The sequence below is a fragment of the Sinocyclocheilus rhinocerous genome, unplaced genomic scaffold (assembly GCF_001515625.1).
Source record: "Sinocyclocheilus rhinocerous isolate Xijiao unplaced genomic scaffold, SAMN03320098_v1.1 scaffold3254, whole genome shotgun sequence".
In the NCBI taxonomy this organism is placed as follows: Eukaryota; Metazoa; Chordata; class Actinopteri; order Cypriniformes; family Cyprinidae; genus Sinocyclocheilus; species Sinocyclocheilus rhinocerous.
Genome location: NW_015652273.1, coordinates 60316 through 76351, shown reverse-complemented (window position 1 = coordinate 76351; position 16036 = coordinate 60316). Strand labels below are relative to the sequence as shown.

The following is a 16036-nucleotide window of genomic DNA, read 5'->3' as shown; positions in this document are numbered from 1 at the left end:
GGCAGCAACAATACTACAGCGTGAATAAAAGTTATGCCTTCTTTCTTTGTGTGAACATTTGGGCGGTGTTATGCAAATCTTCCCACATAGTGATGTAGATATGTGGGGGCATGTTAGAACGAGCCGTTTTAGATAGGCGTGGTTGACTCTTAACTTTTATAAAGAATATCTCTTTGGATTTGAGACTTTAGTCTTTGCAACTTTACAGATCTTCTTTATGCACCAAGAGCTTGTAACACTTCAAAGAGAAAGGAAAAATTGAAATAGCATATGACCCCTTTAATCAATTTTCATTTTGATAAACCAAGATCTTTTAAGCTGTCTAAGCTGTATTCAGTTGATGCGTACTTGTAGAGCAACTATATAAACTATATAGCTTTGTGCTTGGTTACTTCTGAAACATAGTCTGATTAAATTCTGTTCATTTTTATAATAACATTCAAATGAATGTGGTTTTGGCACTATTTAGTCGTTGTTGCCACCTCAGTTCAAGAGGCAGCACGTAGCATACATAAACTGACTGTATCTTCTCTTTACTTCTAGTTACAGTTTTTATTACTGTCATCGTTTAAAAGTTTATATTTCAATGATGAATTGGAGTAAAAACAATGGAAACTTGTTTCCGCCACTGAATAAAAATAATAAAAAAGTAATTATGACTTTTTAGCTCACAATTCTGATATTTTTTCTCATAATTGCGATTTATAAAGTTAGAATTGTGTGATATGAAGTTGCAATTCTGAGAAATAAAGTCAGAAATGCGAAATCTAAAATTGAAATTCTGACTTTTTTTTTTTCCCCTCCCTGAATTGAACGTTATAACTTGTATATGTGAGTTAATATCTCACAATTCTGGAAAAAGTCATCAGAGTTGTGAGACATAAACTGTGAGACAATTGCAAGAAAAAAAAAAGTCAGAAATGTGAGATAAAAAGTTGCAATTGCAATTCTTTTTTTTCTGTGGCGGAAATGGGCTTCCATTAAAAACATTACATCACTAAAAAAAGTTTAATATAAAAACTACATTTTGTGCAATATAAATTTTTATATATATTTTTTTTTTGTAATTTGTGTTGATTATTACAATTGGTGTGTTGATTATTAAATTAATTTGATTGATTAATTGATTATTAAATCTTATTAAAAAACTTTGTTTTAAGTTTTGGTTTTGGCTAAATTAAATCTTTAATTTCAGTTTCAGATTTTCTCTAAAAATATATTTTGGTGCATCACTAATTAATGCATACATTTCTGCTCAGAGAAGTGAAGAAGTGAAGTGATATAAGTGACCCATACTCGGAATTAATGCTCTGCATTTATCCCATCCAAAGTGCACACACACAGCAGTGAACACACACCCGGAGCAGTGGGCAGCCATTTTTTGCTGCGGCGCACGGGGAGCAGTTGGGGGTTCGGTGCCTTGCTTAAGGGCACCTCAGTCATGGTATTGAAGGTGGGAGAGAGCGATGTACATTCACTCCCCCCACCTACAATCCCTGCTGGTACGAGACTCGAACCCGCAACCTTTGGGTTACGAGTCCAGCTCTCTAACCATTAGGCCATGACTTCCCCATAATATATGAATTCTTTTTTATAATTAGTAGTAGTATATTAGTCAGTATATCAGTGTTTTTTTTTTTTTTTTATGTTTTACTTCAGTTTTATATTTAATTTATTTAAATTTAGATTAAAATTGACCAGAAAGTGCTTGTTTCTAAATTCTTGAGATTTGGGTTTCTTTAGATTTTGGTCTAATAAGACCTAGCTATCCTGCTTCTGGTGTTGCCAATTATCACAAAAACCAATCATGAAAAAAAGTCAGACAACGATTACTTATTGTAACGGGGCTGACAAGACGTGAGACGTGCGGATCCATATGCAAGCTTTATTAACATGAGAGGAGGTCAGAAACACAGGCAGGGTCGAACGGTGGCAAACAGGTATATGGCGGGCAAGACACAAGAATAGTCCTAGGGCTAGCGTAGGTCAATGATTGGCGAACAGGATCACAAGGGCGAGACTAAAGGGATAAATCCAGGAAAAACAGGCACAGATCAAAAACCGAGAAAACCGACAAGGCAAGACTAGGCTGGGCTAGGAAGCTAACGAGGACTCTGTAGAGTAGCTATCATTGCTGGCGATAAGCGCATACAATACTCGGCAGAGAAATTCACAGACGGCCTCCTTAGCCGTGACAGGACAGGCAGAGAGTTCACCGACGGCCTCCATAGCCGTGACAGGACGGGACGAGAGTTCACAGACGGCCTTCATAGGCGTGACAGGACGAGCAGAGAGTTCGCAAACGGCCTCTATAGCTGGGACAGGATGAGCAGAGAGTTCGCAAACGGCCTCCATAGCCGTGATAGGACGGGACAAGGATTCACAGACGGCCTCCATAGCCATAGCCGTGACAGGACAGGCAGGGAGTTCATAGGCGGCCTCCATGGCCGGAACAGGACAGGCAGAGAAAAGAACACAATCCACACAAACATTTGTATCAATATAATAAAATTAGACAAAATATTAAACCAATTAAAATTGTTAAAAAGGTGTTGAGGTTTTGTTTCCAGAAATACATGATACAGTAAAACTGTCCAGTTATCTTAATAACAGTCTTCATTGACGCTGCATTGTTGTGTTGATTTGAATTTGTTTACTACAGTATGTCTTTATGTAAAATGTCTTTAGCCAATCAATTTGTCAAGACTACAGATTTCTTAAGAACATTTTTAATTTTCAATACACAAAATATTCTTTATATTCTTGTATAAGGCTTAATTTACAAAGCATTAAACATCCAAATAAGTAATGCATACTGTAGTTGTTACGGGGCTGACGAGACGTGAGCCGTGCGGATCCATGTGCAAGCTTTATTAAGCAGAGAGATCAGAAACACCAGGCAGGGTCGAACGGTGGCAAACAGGTATATGGCGGGCAAGACACAAGAATAGTCCTAGGGCTAGCGTAGGTCAACGATTGGCGAACAGGATCACAAGGGCGAGACTAAAGGGATAAATCCAGGAAAAACAGGCACAGATCGAAAACAGACAAGGCAAGACTAGGCTGGGCTAGGAAGCTACCGAGGGCTCTGTAGAGTAGCTATCACTGCTGGCGATAAGCGCATACAATACTCGGCAGAGAATGGTTGTTTGAGTGAGTGTTATATAGTGAGTGAGTGATATGAAACAGCTGTGTGCAATCAGTGCAATGAATGATGGGATATGTAGTCCGGGGTGATATGCAACAGTGTGTAGTGCAAGAGTCAATGAAAATGGAAAGGGTGACCTCTGATGGCTAGCAGACGGAAGGTCATGGACCGGATTCGTGACACTTATCTCGAACATTATTCCCACCTGCTTGCTTGACTTGATTATTACAATTAGTGTGTTGATTATTAAATTAATTTGATTGATTAATTGATTATTGAATCTTATTAAAAAACTTTGTTTTAAGTTTTGGTTTTGGCTAAATTAAAACTTTAATTTCGGTTTCAGATTTTCTCTAAAAAAATATTTTGGTGCATCACTAATTAATGCTAATTAATGCATACATTTCTGCTCATAGAAGTGAAGTGACATGTGGCCAAGTATGGTGACTCACACCGGGAATTAGTGCTCTGCATTTATCCCATCCAAAGTGCACACACACAGCAGTGAACACACACAAAGTTTTATATTTAATTTATTTAAATTTAGATTAAAATTGACCAGAAAAAGCTTGTTTCTAAATTCTTGAGATTTGGGTTTCTTTAGATTTTGGTCTAATAAGAGCTAGCTATCCTGCTTCTGGTGTTGCCAATTATCACAAAAACCAATCATGAAAAAGAAGTCAGACAATGATTACTTATCTCGAACATTATTCCCACCTGCTTGCTTGACTTTTGCGGCTTGGTTCTCTCTGCGTGGCGATGGCTGAGGAAGTGCTGAGAGTGCGTCGAATTCCTTATTACAACAAACACAAACATCCACTGAAAAGTGACCAAATATCTGAAAATCTACAGTTTTATTTGAAAAAGGAATGTCTTCAGTCTTAAAAGATTTGACAGAGGAGAGGGAATCAGACAGCAGACAACCGTATTGGCTCACCTGTGAAGGAATAGTTCATCCGAGACGAGGACAGCTCTGACAGACAGTCCACTGAACCATGAATCCTGCTAGTTAAAACAAAGTGAATGTTCAGTGTTACTTCTTCCACTGCACTTTTACAACTGATGCTCTGCCAGAAAACTGTCAAGATGCATTATTTTACCCTTGCGTATACTCTGCTAGCTGTCAAACAACAAATCACTTCAAAACAGTGACAATTTGACATGTAAATGTGTAAGCAGGAACAAAACCACAAACCTTTGCACGTTAGGACAGAAAAAAAAATGGACAGGAAAAATCTTTGAAATGAACATCTTTGAAGTCAGCATGAAATGGCACTCGAAACCCATTTTACATCCATAATGTGATGTATTTCAGACTGAAATGGTCTATAGGGAACTGATTGGATCGTAAATCTTGGTCGTTCCGTACCAGAACGGTGCCAGACTTAAATAGGAGTTTGCAGTAATTGTTGAAGACTATCCCTCTCCTGAAAAACTGCCAGCACCGCACATTGTCTTGACGGCCGGCATTCATTGAGGAAGCTTTATTTAAGAGGATGTGGTCTACTTCAGCATGCTACTAATTTAAAATATGACCATTTGAAATTCATGCTTTATTAACCATCCAACCAAAAAATGTCTGAAGAACTTAAAAAAAAAAAAATAAATAAAAAAACAAAGCCACATTATAGACTATTTACAATTATATAATAAATTACTATAAACAAAGTGTTTATAGGGACTTAAACGCATCTCAGCATATCTTAATAGTTATGCTTCCTTTTAAATGTACCATTATTTGCTATTACACCTGTAACCTTTTGTAGGGTATCCGAGCGAATAAGACAATTTAAGATTTGATCAGATTGGTGTTTGAACAACCCAAAGAGCCGAATTCCACAAAGAGGCCCAAGACAGATCAGATCCTGGCGCCACGAGTCTGAAGCAAGCCTAACCAACCAACTCCACAGTTTGGACAGCTTTCAACATTAACACAAAAGTTAACACATTGATAATTTCAACTCAGGAAGGAGATTGTCAATTTTGGGGCAAGTAACCAAGATTGATGGTCAAAGAGATGCACAGCCTGACCATCAAATGTAAATCCATGATAGAAATCATGAGCTACATACTTCCTCGGACTGGTTTCCCCCACCCAGGACAAAGACCAGGCTCCTTCTAGACCTTTTGAACTTTTTGTTCCTCACAAAGCACACCCACACATTTACAGAACGACAGAGACACTGTCTTTTACATACGTAGATGCATCAAAATGATCTCAAAAGGACTTAAACGAATATCAGTCCATTGCTTAACTCCATATCATGTATGTAACCCACACATTTGACTATCATGTTCTGATCACTCATTGTGTATATCTTTTTAATAACTATTGAATAGCTTAAGGGTTCATTTTCATGTTTATTATGTGTGTGTTTGAATCTTCTTGCTTGAAATGTTTCTTCCAATCAATTCTTTGTCAAATGTATCATATTCTTGTTATAGAAATCATGTCCAAAATTACACTCTGCAAGAGCGGGAAAATTCAGACCATGTGACTGATAAGATAACATGCTGATTTATGTATTGGGAGGAGAAACATCGCAACACCCCGAGCTAAGACAGTGTCTAATTGGTCAAGACCCCATTTGGGATGTGTCCAACAGCCCGGTTTATATACTCAGGACACCATCAAATTATGCGTTTAGGTTTTTTTTTCCTTGCCTTTTTGCCACCGTGTTTTGACGCTGCTTTTTAGCGCTCTTTTAGCGCTCTTGCTGGCTTCTACTTTAGTTTCATTTCTTTCCGAGTTTATGTGATAGATTAGTTTATATTGTCTTAGATTTATCCAATAAAGTCTTATTCATATTGAAAAGGGAAGTATCTTGTGTTTTGTGTTTACAAATTAATGGCTTAAACTGCCGATCTTGTTACTGTGCTAATAAATAGTGTTTTCACTATATTTTGGATTTTAATATCCATTGCAGAGTTGATGTTATACGGCTCGTTCAATGAATCGCTGGCCGACTCAGTGATCAGCCGTAAAACAGTGATTCTGTCCAAATTCCCTATTAAAACAAATGATTCCCTTTTAGCTAAATTGACCTGATTCCCTTACACTTTGTTAACTAACATTAAGAGAGACACAACATTAGAAATGCTGCACTGACCACAACAGTAGCCTAAAACTACAATAACATTACAATAACTGTTAACAGTATAATCTCCGCTCCACAGCCAAGATGACGTGAGGAAGTTTTTACTTTATTAAAGTTGTAATAAGCCTTCTAATTCTAAGAGAATATGTACACATCGCAACTATAACAGTAACAACACAGAAGAACGATATCATTGGAATCACTTTAAGAAATGTTTCTTTTTTTTTTTCATCTGATGAACGATAATAACATTGACAGCCAATTAGAATCCACCCGACTAAAGAACTGGAGCATTTAAAGAGGCAGGTGAAATAACTACAGCCTGTGCTTTTAATAAACAGAACACTATTGTGTGTTGATGTGGATGCTAATACAGTTATTCTTATATTAATAGTTAGCATTCTTGGCGTGAATGGGCCTTAAAAAGATACTCCAGACACAAATTGAAATTCTCTCATAATTTACTCCACCTCATGACTTTCTTTCTTCAGATGAACTCAACTTTGAGCTTCCAATCTACTTGCATTATATGGACTCAAAGAGATGGATTCTTAAAAAAAAAAAATTGTTTGTGTTCGATAGAAGAAAGTCATCTGGGACGGCATTAGGGTGAGTAAAAGATGAGAGAATGTTCATTTTTGGCTGGAAAATTCCTGTAAGACCAGGAACATGCATTAAGAAAGTAAATAGCATCCATTTTGATTTCAGATTGACTTAAAATGCCTCTGACAAAATGAAAAAAGTGCATTAAAGGCAGCGGTTGAAATCTCTCTTGGTTCAGCTGTGGCTGCCCCGAGGGTTAATTAAGAAGACAGAACGAAAGAAAGCTTCTAGAACAATGTGCTTATCAGTCAGTCAGCCGCTTTACAGAAATACAATGAGAAAGAAAGAGAGGAATATGGCATAGGTGAATGGTTCTGAATTAAGAATATATGATTCATGACATGGAGAAGATACGAACATTGATCTTTTGTTGAATAACCAGCAGTGGAATAAAGCCGTAAAAGGTACAGAGGGACAAATGGAGGGCAGACCGCTGGTGATGGGAAGGATTAGAGCCGTAATGGAAGACTGACTGAAGAAAAATAAATTTGAGCAAAAGAAAAAGAGGCTTGATTTTAATCAAAAAGAAGTAAAAGGGAACTAATTCCTCTCTCAGTATCTTCCTGTCAAATAATAATAAAAAAACAAAGTCAAACATAAACTATGTTTCATGAAGAAAATGTGGCTTTCTTCTGCATGTAAGTAAATTTCTATGCAGTTGCTAAGGTACTCCGAGCAGTTTTTACCATGATATGCGGTTGCTAGGGTGTTGTTGGTGGTTGTAGATGATTGCTAACTGGTCTACGTGAAAAGAGGTCTAATTGCTTTTAAAAGTAACAATAACAATTAGTGCCGCCAAACGATTAATCGCATCCAAAATAAAAGTTTTTCTTTACATAATATATGTATGTGTACTAGGGACGTGCATCTCATGACTCAGGATGATACGATACGCATCTCGATGCATAGCCAACGATACGATACATTATCGTTTTTTACCGATGCAAATATGTTAGAAACGATGCATCGCGATATAAATGACAGCTTGTAGCCGATGCACACTTTTTAAACCGATGCATCGCATCGTTAACTTTTTTTACCGATGCACCGAGCGAATCGGGGAATCTTCCCATCCCTAATGTGTACTGTGTATATTTATTATGTATATATAAATACACACACATACAGTAAATATTTTGAACATATTTACATGTATATATTTATATTCTTATATTTTATATAAATATATTGAACATATAAACATAACATATTTTTCTTAAATATATACATGCATGTGTTTGTATGCAGCAAATACCAGCAAATGTATATAGTGATGATATGTTATGCCAGCTTGGGATCTAATTTTAAATGTCTATTGAGGACAAGGGCAGGGCAGTTATTTTCTGTGGGGGCCGTTACGTCCCTCATGGAGAAATGACTTCCAAATGTCGATGCACAATCTTATTAATGCTTCTGTACAGAAAGGTCAAAATGTCCGTCCAACAATCAAAGACACAGTCGGTTAGAAATAATCATTCTAAAAGTCAGCAAGACACCAGAAATAAGAAGGCACACTTGCCTCTGAACTCGTGAGGGTGGGGCGAAGACTCCGTGTTTAGGAGGACAGCTGAAGTATCGTACTCCTCCAACTGATCCGTCATTCTTTCCGCTCGGCTTGTCCAAATCAATCCCCAACCAAAATCCTGTCAGACACACACACACACACACAGTGTACAAGCAGACACATTTTGAGAAATGTAGCGATTTTCTCGCCGACCTGAGGATTGGGTAAACAATCTCGAATCTGTAATTTCTCAGTACAGCTCACAAACGAATACCAAATCCTGCGATTTGAGTAAATCCAGTTATTCCTTCCAAAAAGCTTTGTAATGCTTTGTAATGCAAGGACAAACAAACACTTGCTTTTTAGTAAACAAAGCACAAAGCACAAAACTCAGGGTGAGCATTATTCTATGAATGTACGAATACTAGATGAAAAGGGCACATTGAGAGGAAGATGGATTTCACCTTAGGGCTTTCAGTACCCCATCAATAAATCTGCATGGATAAGGCTGATAAGATCCATGTTCTTTTTCTAAAAAAAAAAGATTAATAAGTCATTACTGTCTGGTTGAAACTTTACTTCCAAATGAGGGCACTTAAGTTCAGTTCTTCTCCAGCAACAAACTTTAAGACAACTACTTGCTTAGAGCAAAAAGAGAAAATCCAATGTTCAGGAGGCTTTGGACGTTATTGGTCCGTGTTCCTTCTGGTCATTTGATTTTCTACTTAAAAAGTAATAAAGAGAAATGAGAAACGGTTTGATTTTCGCTTTTTCGTCTTGTTTAAGAAACGGAAAAACTAAAATGTAGCTTGATTTTTCGCATTTTTGTTCATGGGTAAAAAATGAGATTATACTTTAATATTTGTTTTGATGTGTGGGTGGCGCTGAAAATATATTTTCATGGCTGCTGCATGTTATTGACAAAACAGAAATGGCTTTATTCATAACCAGTAAAACGACATTTGAATTTTACAGCATGACATGGAATAAAATATGATACCACTGATTTTTAGCCTAGTCATTTTATTCTAGGACCATAAAAAAAAACGGGTAACGTTTTCATTAATAACAACAGCAGAACGGATTTTTTACATAACAGTTTCATGGGAAAAATCCAACCCCACATAAATATAATATTTATAATTTTCAGCGTTTCAGCGCCGCCCACACATTCAAAACAAATATTAAAGCATAATCTATTTTTTTACCATTAACAAAAATACAAAAAAATCCAGCTAAATTTAAATTTTTCCATTTCTTAAACAAAATGGAAAAACGAAAATCTAACTCTCTCATTTCTCTTTATTTCTTTGTAAGTAGAAAAATCATATGACCAGAAGGTACACGGACCGTTATTCCACAGTAAGTCCAAAGCCTTCATAACTAACTATCGACCCTTGTCGAACCAGAGTTCAGTTAATAAAGCCATTAAGCTGCACTACATGTGTTTCATTATAGAAGGGCAAAGGTGGTCACACTTAGAAGAGGACTGAAGTGCTTACAGTGCTATATGTAACTTGATCCTAGTGGGGAAAAATTGACAATAAAGCAGACTTGACTTGACTTGACTTGACTATATGTCTGAAGTGTAACTGATTTGTGATAATATAATTTGGTAATAATTTGGTGATATGATATTGGTGTTCAATGTAAAGCGGGGCATTTCCAAGTCAACAACAACCTTGTTACACCGAAATATAGCTGGATTTTGAGGCATTGTGTATTGCACAATTGTAAATTATTCATAATTATGCATAGATATCATTAATACAAGTAATCTTATTGTTTATTTTACTTGTTGGAGATGAATCCTCTAAGAATTGACATTGCATATACTGAGATGAGCAATTTTAGGACTTTAAATTACTTAGAATTTTTGAAAATTTGTATATTCAGAAAACGTGTATATAATAGTATGTATTTAATATTTTACTATTAATTAAAGCATTAGATTATATGGTAACACTTTACAATAAGGTTTAATTTGAACTAACAATGAACACCACTTCTATAGCATTTAATAATCTTGGTTCATGTTAATTTCACCATATAATAATAATAATAATAATAATACATTAATCAAATGGTGTATATGGTAAACATTACTTGCACAAACAATGAACAATTGTATTTTTATTCAATAAAATTAACAATTAATTAAATAAATATTAATAAATGCAAATATTAATTAAATACTTCAAAGAATGCGATAAAGCGAGCAAAGTTCTTATCAAGGCATCTAAAATTATAAGTTCTGATTTGTTGCTTCGTTTCATTTAAATAGCATGATACATGCTTGTATCATGTGTATAATATATTTTGTTAACTGAACTGGATGATGACATCACTGAATCATCAATGAACTGACTTTAGCTGAAAAATGACTGTTATTGTCTTCTTGCATCATTGCCAAACTATTAAAGCTGCTTTGACACAATCAGTGTTATATAAAGCTCTATACAAATAAAGGTGACTTGACTTGACTTGTTATTACACGGCTCTGTGGAATACTTGATTCTGATTGGTCAGTCCCAACATTCCAAGGTATGTTATCCCTCGATAACAACCAGTAAAAGCTCATCCGGGTAACTGAAGTCGGCGCTATACGCTTGAATAGTATTTCTTGGTGGAAGCTTTGCGTTTGGTTAGGTAATAACATATTAAAACTCTATTCAATATTTTGTACAATTATTTAATTATGTCATTGTATCGCAGATTCGCTCTCTCGTTTCATACAAACACAGCTGCTGCAATTTTGCAATGATTGTTTTGTACACTGTAATGGAATATATTATAACTAACAAACTGATAAGATTTTAAAAAATGTTTTGTCTTAAATCACTATCTTTTATTGCCGTAATTATTTATGTGGTGATATGTTGTGTAATAAGTGGTAAGTCTTGATCACCCTGTCGGGGGTTATTCTGCAGGCTGGATGTACATTATCCCTTACTTATATGCTGTCCCTTCTGTATGTGTAATTGAACATTATGCACATGTAGCCAGTATAATACGTGCCATAGTAAATTATCCCAGACTTCTCTCTAAATCTGCTGTTCAGCTTTTGATTTGATGAAATTGATTCACTGCCTGATACATGAAAATGCTCTCCGCATAAACCTCAGAGCTGAGTTCAACAGCACTCAGCGCTCATTAATTAGCGGACAGGAGCGAGCGTTTAAGCTTTTTATGCCAGTTCAGCTATTCTAGTTTCCCAAACCATAAACCAGCAGCATTCAGGCACAATTTTTCAATAACATTTTATTAAATAATGTATTTAACTTTGCGAATAAATTGTATAGATATAAAAAACACAAGCCACAGCAGTTAATACAGTGATATGTCAGCTCATGTGCACAATGGCACAGTGGCATATTCAGTTAAACAAGTTCAGCGCAGATTTTCCTCACGCTTTGGACTTTGAACCCTGGCGCGAGCTCATGCAGCGCTGTCAGAATACATGCAATTCCTGCGTGCATTATAAAATATAACATTCTGCAGTTTATTTACTAATCGTTTGAGGTAATTTCGCGATTTCAATCATCATACAGTAACCTAACCACCAGCATCAGCCACCTCTTCTTCTCATTGGCGACATGATGCAGCACTAAACAGTCTCTCGCTGTCGGTGCTTCATGCTTGTAATGATTTCTGCGTCTTTCTCTGATAGTTTTAAATACTTTCACACTGCCGACATGTTTTGCTGCATATTTGTGTGTGCCTCTATTTGATCGCGTTAGTTATTGTTCGGTATATATTATTTGGCCTTTTCGCTTATTCAATTTATTAAGACCTGAATGAGTTTTACTGCAGATTTGAAACCCCCGGTCTCACACCCAACACCCACTCTGACCGTCTCTCTACACAACCACTAACACCGCCAGCAATCCCCCTCTCCCCCACTCCTGCACTTCAGATCAGTGAAGATGATGTGTGTCAGGTCTTCAGGAAACAGAAGAGAAGAAAATCAGCCAGCTGGCCTCCATCTTTTCACAGATCTTCACCAGATCACTGAAGCTGTGCAAAGTCCCTGCCTGCTTCAAACGCTCCACCATCATCCCCATTCCAAAGAAACCCAAAATCACAGGACTTAATGATTACAGACCTGTTGCCCTAACATCTGTGGTCATGAAGTCGTTTGAGAGACTGGTGTTGGCTTATCTGAACAGGGCTCCAGACTCTGACTAAAACGGTGGCATTTGCGACCAAAAATATCATTTTACGAGTTAAGTTTTTGCTGAGGTCGCCACTGGCGACTATAGAAATTTACGTTATGATTAAGAAATTTGCATGCAATGACTTTTTTCCTGCTTGTTTTGCGATCACATCTTTAGTTATGTTGACGTTATAAACTGAGACGATGCACATCAAAGTTTTAGTGGAAAAAAGACAAACAATCAAACAGTCCTCATCTCTGTCGAAACGGCACACCTGCTAAAAGCAAAAGCATGTTGTGCAGCATGAGATGTGCGAAGTGCGTGCAGAAAAGCTGTGTCTATTTCATGCACAAGTTGTAGGCTAAAGCTGTCAGTTGTGTGGATATTAGCAATATCGTTAACAACGATATTCGTTTAAAATCGATACTATGGCTTTTTTTAATCAAGATCTTTAGTCTATATGCTGTGTTCTGTTAATGTGTGAACTTCATAAAATTTGTAGCACACTTGCAATCCAATAATTGCAATAAGCTTTGTACTTTGTTACATTTTAATGAACAAACTATCAGCTTTAAAATTCTGCCAAATTCATAAAGAAATTCAAACAATAAATACCGTTTTGGCGCTCTTTAATGTGGCATGAGCGATCGCGTTAGCGCCTCAGTTCAAGCGGCACATTAACCCATCAGATCTTTCTCTTTAATACTACAGTACAAAATAAACATGAATGAACATCAAAAGGTATATTATAAGATACAGTACATCTTACTGAAATGTCTCATGTAATCGCTCATTCAGTGTTCCAAACTGCGGAAAACACGTAAAGCTTGTAAACAATGCCACGTGACGTAACAAACATTCACCTCAGAATAACCATTCAGCATCCATAAGCTCATCAGTCAGCTACAAAAAGTAACTATAAATAGGAACATTTTCCTAAATGTATGTGCTATATTGCATATTCATATTTTTACTTAACCTATTGTCTACATGATAAGAAAGAATGCAAGGAGCTAAAGGTAAAATCCAACACCTCCTATATAATTGCATATTTCTAATGAAGAAAAACAGACTGGATGTGTGCAGGACATATGACAACATTTATAGGATGCATTGAGGAAGAGCCCAAATTACACTCAATGACCAAGTGATGCTGAAATAATTACGGTCCGCGATATTGGCACAGATTATGTGTAATAAACAATTCTTTGTGACTGTATATAGTTGGAAAATACATTTAGTTCCCAATTTAAGTGAAACTTAGTTCCCAGGACATCTACAAGATGGATTAAAGACAAGAAAAGATGAGACATAAACACATGACAGAATGACTAAAATGTAAAAAAAAAAAATAAATAATAATAATAAAACATGGTTATTCTGTGGCACCTAAAAAAATTATTTGGCGCCTAATTTCGTTTCATATAGAAGCCAATGGAGAGACCAATCTACTTCGAAGGTAAACTAAACGAGCCAATGCACATTGGCATGCGATTATTGCATCCAGCTGCCGCTGATCACAGCATGAGTTTAAGTAGGCAGCCGGTGCAGCTCATATTCAGTTTTTCGCTTCTGACCGAGCGATCACATCGTCCTGCTCCTGACTACTCTACTGAGAGAAGACGACTGAAGGAGTTCAGCGCACTCTTTGAGAGCTCTTCGTGTTGGCGGTACAGCGCTTCAGCGGTGGTGGTTTCCCGTGTCGAGTGGGTTGCACACATCAGGCTGCACAACCCCGTTGGTGCTGCAGGCGGCCATCTCCCCTGTGCGCTCCAGCACGCTAAAAGAGCTTTTTTTCCTAAAAGAGCATTCACGGGTGCGTCTTTTTAAAGACGACGTTGCGTCTTTGTAAAGACGATGTGGGTCTTGCTATAGACAACATATCACCCGGGCGTTTCTGGATGCGGTCGTTACCTGGCGCTGGGTGATGGTCATGATCGCTGCCTCACGTGCCTTGTGGGCCAAGCTCCGTTTTCTCAAAGGGGCGGAGCTCCGTTGCCTCTGCCTCGATCTAGTTCACGTCATGGCGGCAGTCAGGTGGGGGCTACTTCAGGCAGTAGCACGGGCGGTCTGAGGGTAACAGTGATGGCAAACCCTCCAGGGAACCAACCCTCGGGGGACCATCGCTCCTCTTGCACTCCGCAACCAGTTGAGCTGCCAATGGAACATGCTGGGCCCTCTACAAGAAGCGTACCAGCAGTATCCGTTGGCTCTCCTCCCGACAACGGGATGTCAATCACTGCATCGGAGGATGAGCCGGAGCTTTCTGGAGATGAAGATTCGGCTGCGCTGCTGTCCTCCGGGACTGTAGCAATGCCTGAATCGGATCCGGAAATAACGGCTATACTTTCCCGGGCCGCCGTGAGGGTTGGGCAAGAGTAATGTAGGTAGTGGAGACCTCTACCGTGTCCCGAGCCCTCAAGGTTGGACGATTGGTTCTTGGGGTGGTCAGCGCTGGTTCTCAGCATCCCGCCCGGGTGCCATTCTTCCCGGAGGTGCATGAGGGGCTTACCAGGTTGTGGATGGCACCTTTTTCTGCCGAAAACCAACCTGCTAACCCCTCCTCCCTCACCACTCTCGACAGTGGTGCAGCTAGGGGGAATACGGGGGTCCCACGGTGGAGGGGTTGGTTGCGATGGAGTTGTGTCCTGATACCGCCTCCACCCGGGAGGGCGAACCGTGCCTTCCCTCCTGGGTCTGTAGGTACTCGTCTAGTCTGTCTGGCGATGCTTATACGGCCTGTGGAGAAGCTGCCTCCACCTTACACGCTACAGCGTTACTGCAGTTTCTTCAGGCTAAAGCACTGAGGGACCTGCACGAGGGTGGTCACGATCTGGAAGTTCTAAAAGAGCTCCGAACCACAACTGATCTCGCGCTCCTAGCAACGAAGGTCACCGCAAGTTCTCTGGGTCATGCGATGTCCACACTTGTGGTCCAGGAGCATCACCTCTGGTTGTGTCTGGTCGACATGAGGGACGCCGACAAAGTTCGGTTCCTCAAGGTCTCTGTGTCCCAGACCGGCCTTTTCACCTCCCGTGCTGCACCCGCAGCGGCCTCAAGCAAGCGGCGCCGTGGAGCTGGGCGTAGGCAGGCCGCCCTGCCCATCCAGGCCCCTGTCAACCTGGTGGTGAGTGGAAGAGCAAGAGGCCTCGGGACGGGCGACCCAGAGAGAGAGAGATACACCTCTCCCTTTCCCGGAGGAGGGCTGGGTGGAGAATCTGGTTTCCAAAAATCTCGACAGGAGAGCGGTTTTCTCTGTCTCTGGGTCCCAAGAGGGCATGGAGAGTCGCGGACAGACCAACACTGGACCACGCTCATCCTCCTCTCTCGCCAGCAGGCAGCAGCGGGCGGTTCGAGAGCATCGTCAAAGGCCCTACTCACGCTCCCTCTGCCAAACCGTGGAACCAGGTAAGTGTTGCATTGCACACTCAGACCCCTCTTCAGGTCCCTGCGTTCCAGCTCGCTGCCCCACCGCAGCGAGCTGAACTTGGTGGTCCCGCTGGTCCAGCTTGTGTGGTGTCTGGGT

The 16036-nt window shown here is 39.1% G+C and overlaps 1 pseudogene; it reads right to left on the bottom strand.

Moving 5' to 3' along the window:
• Positions 1-8412, bottom strand: part of LOC107714275 (CAP-Gly domain-containing linker protein 4-like) — a 9445-nt pseudogene extending 1033 nt beyond the window's left edge.
• Positions 8413-16036: the final 7624 nt, after the last annotated feature.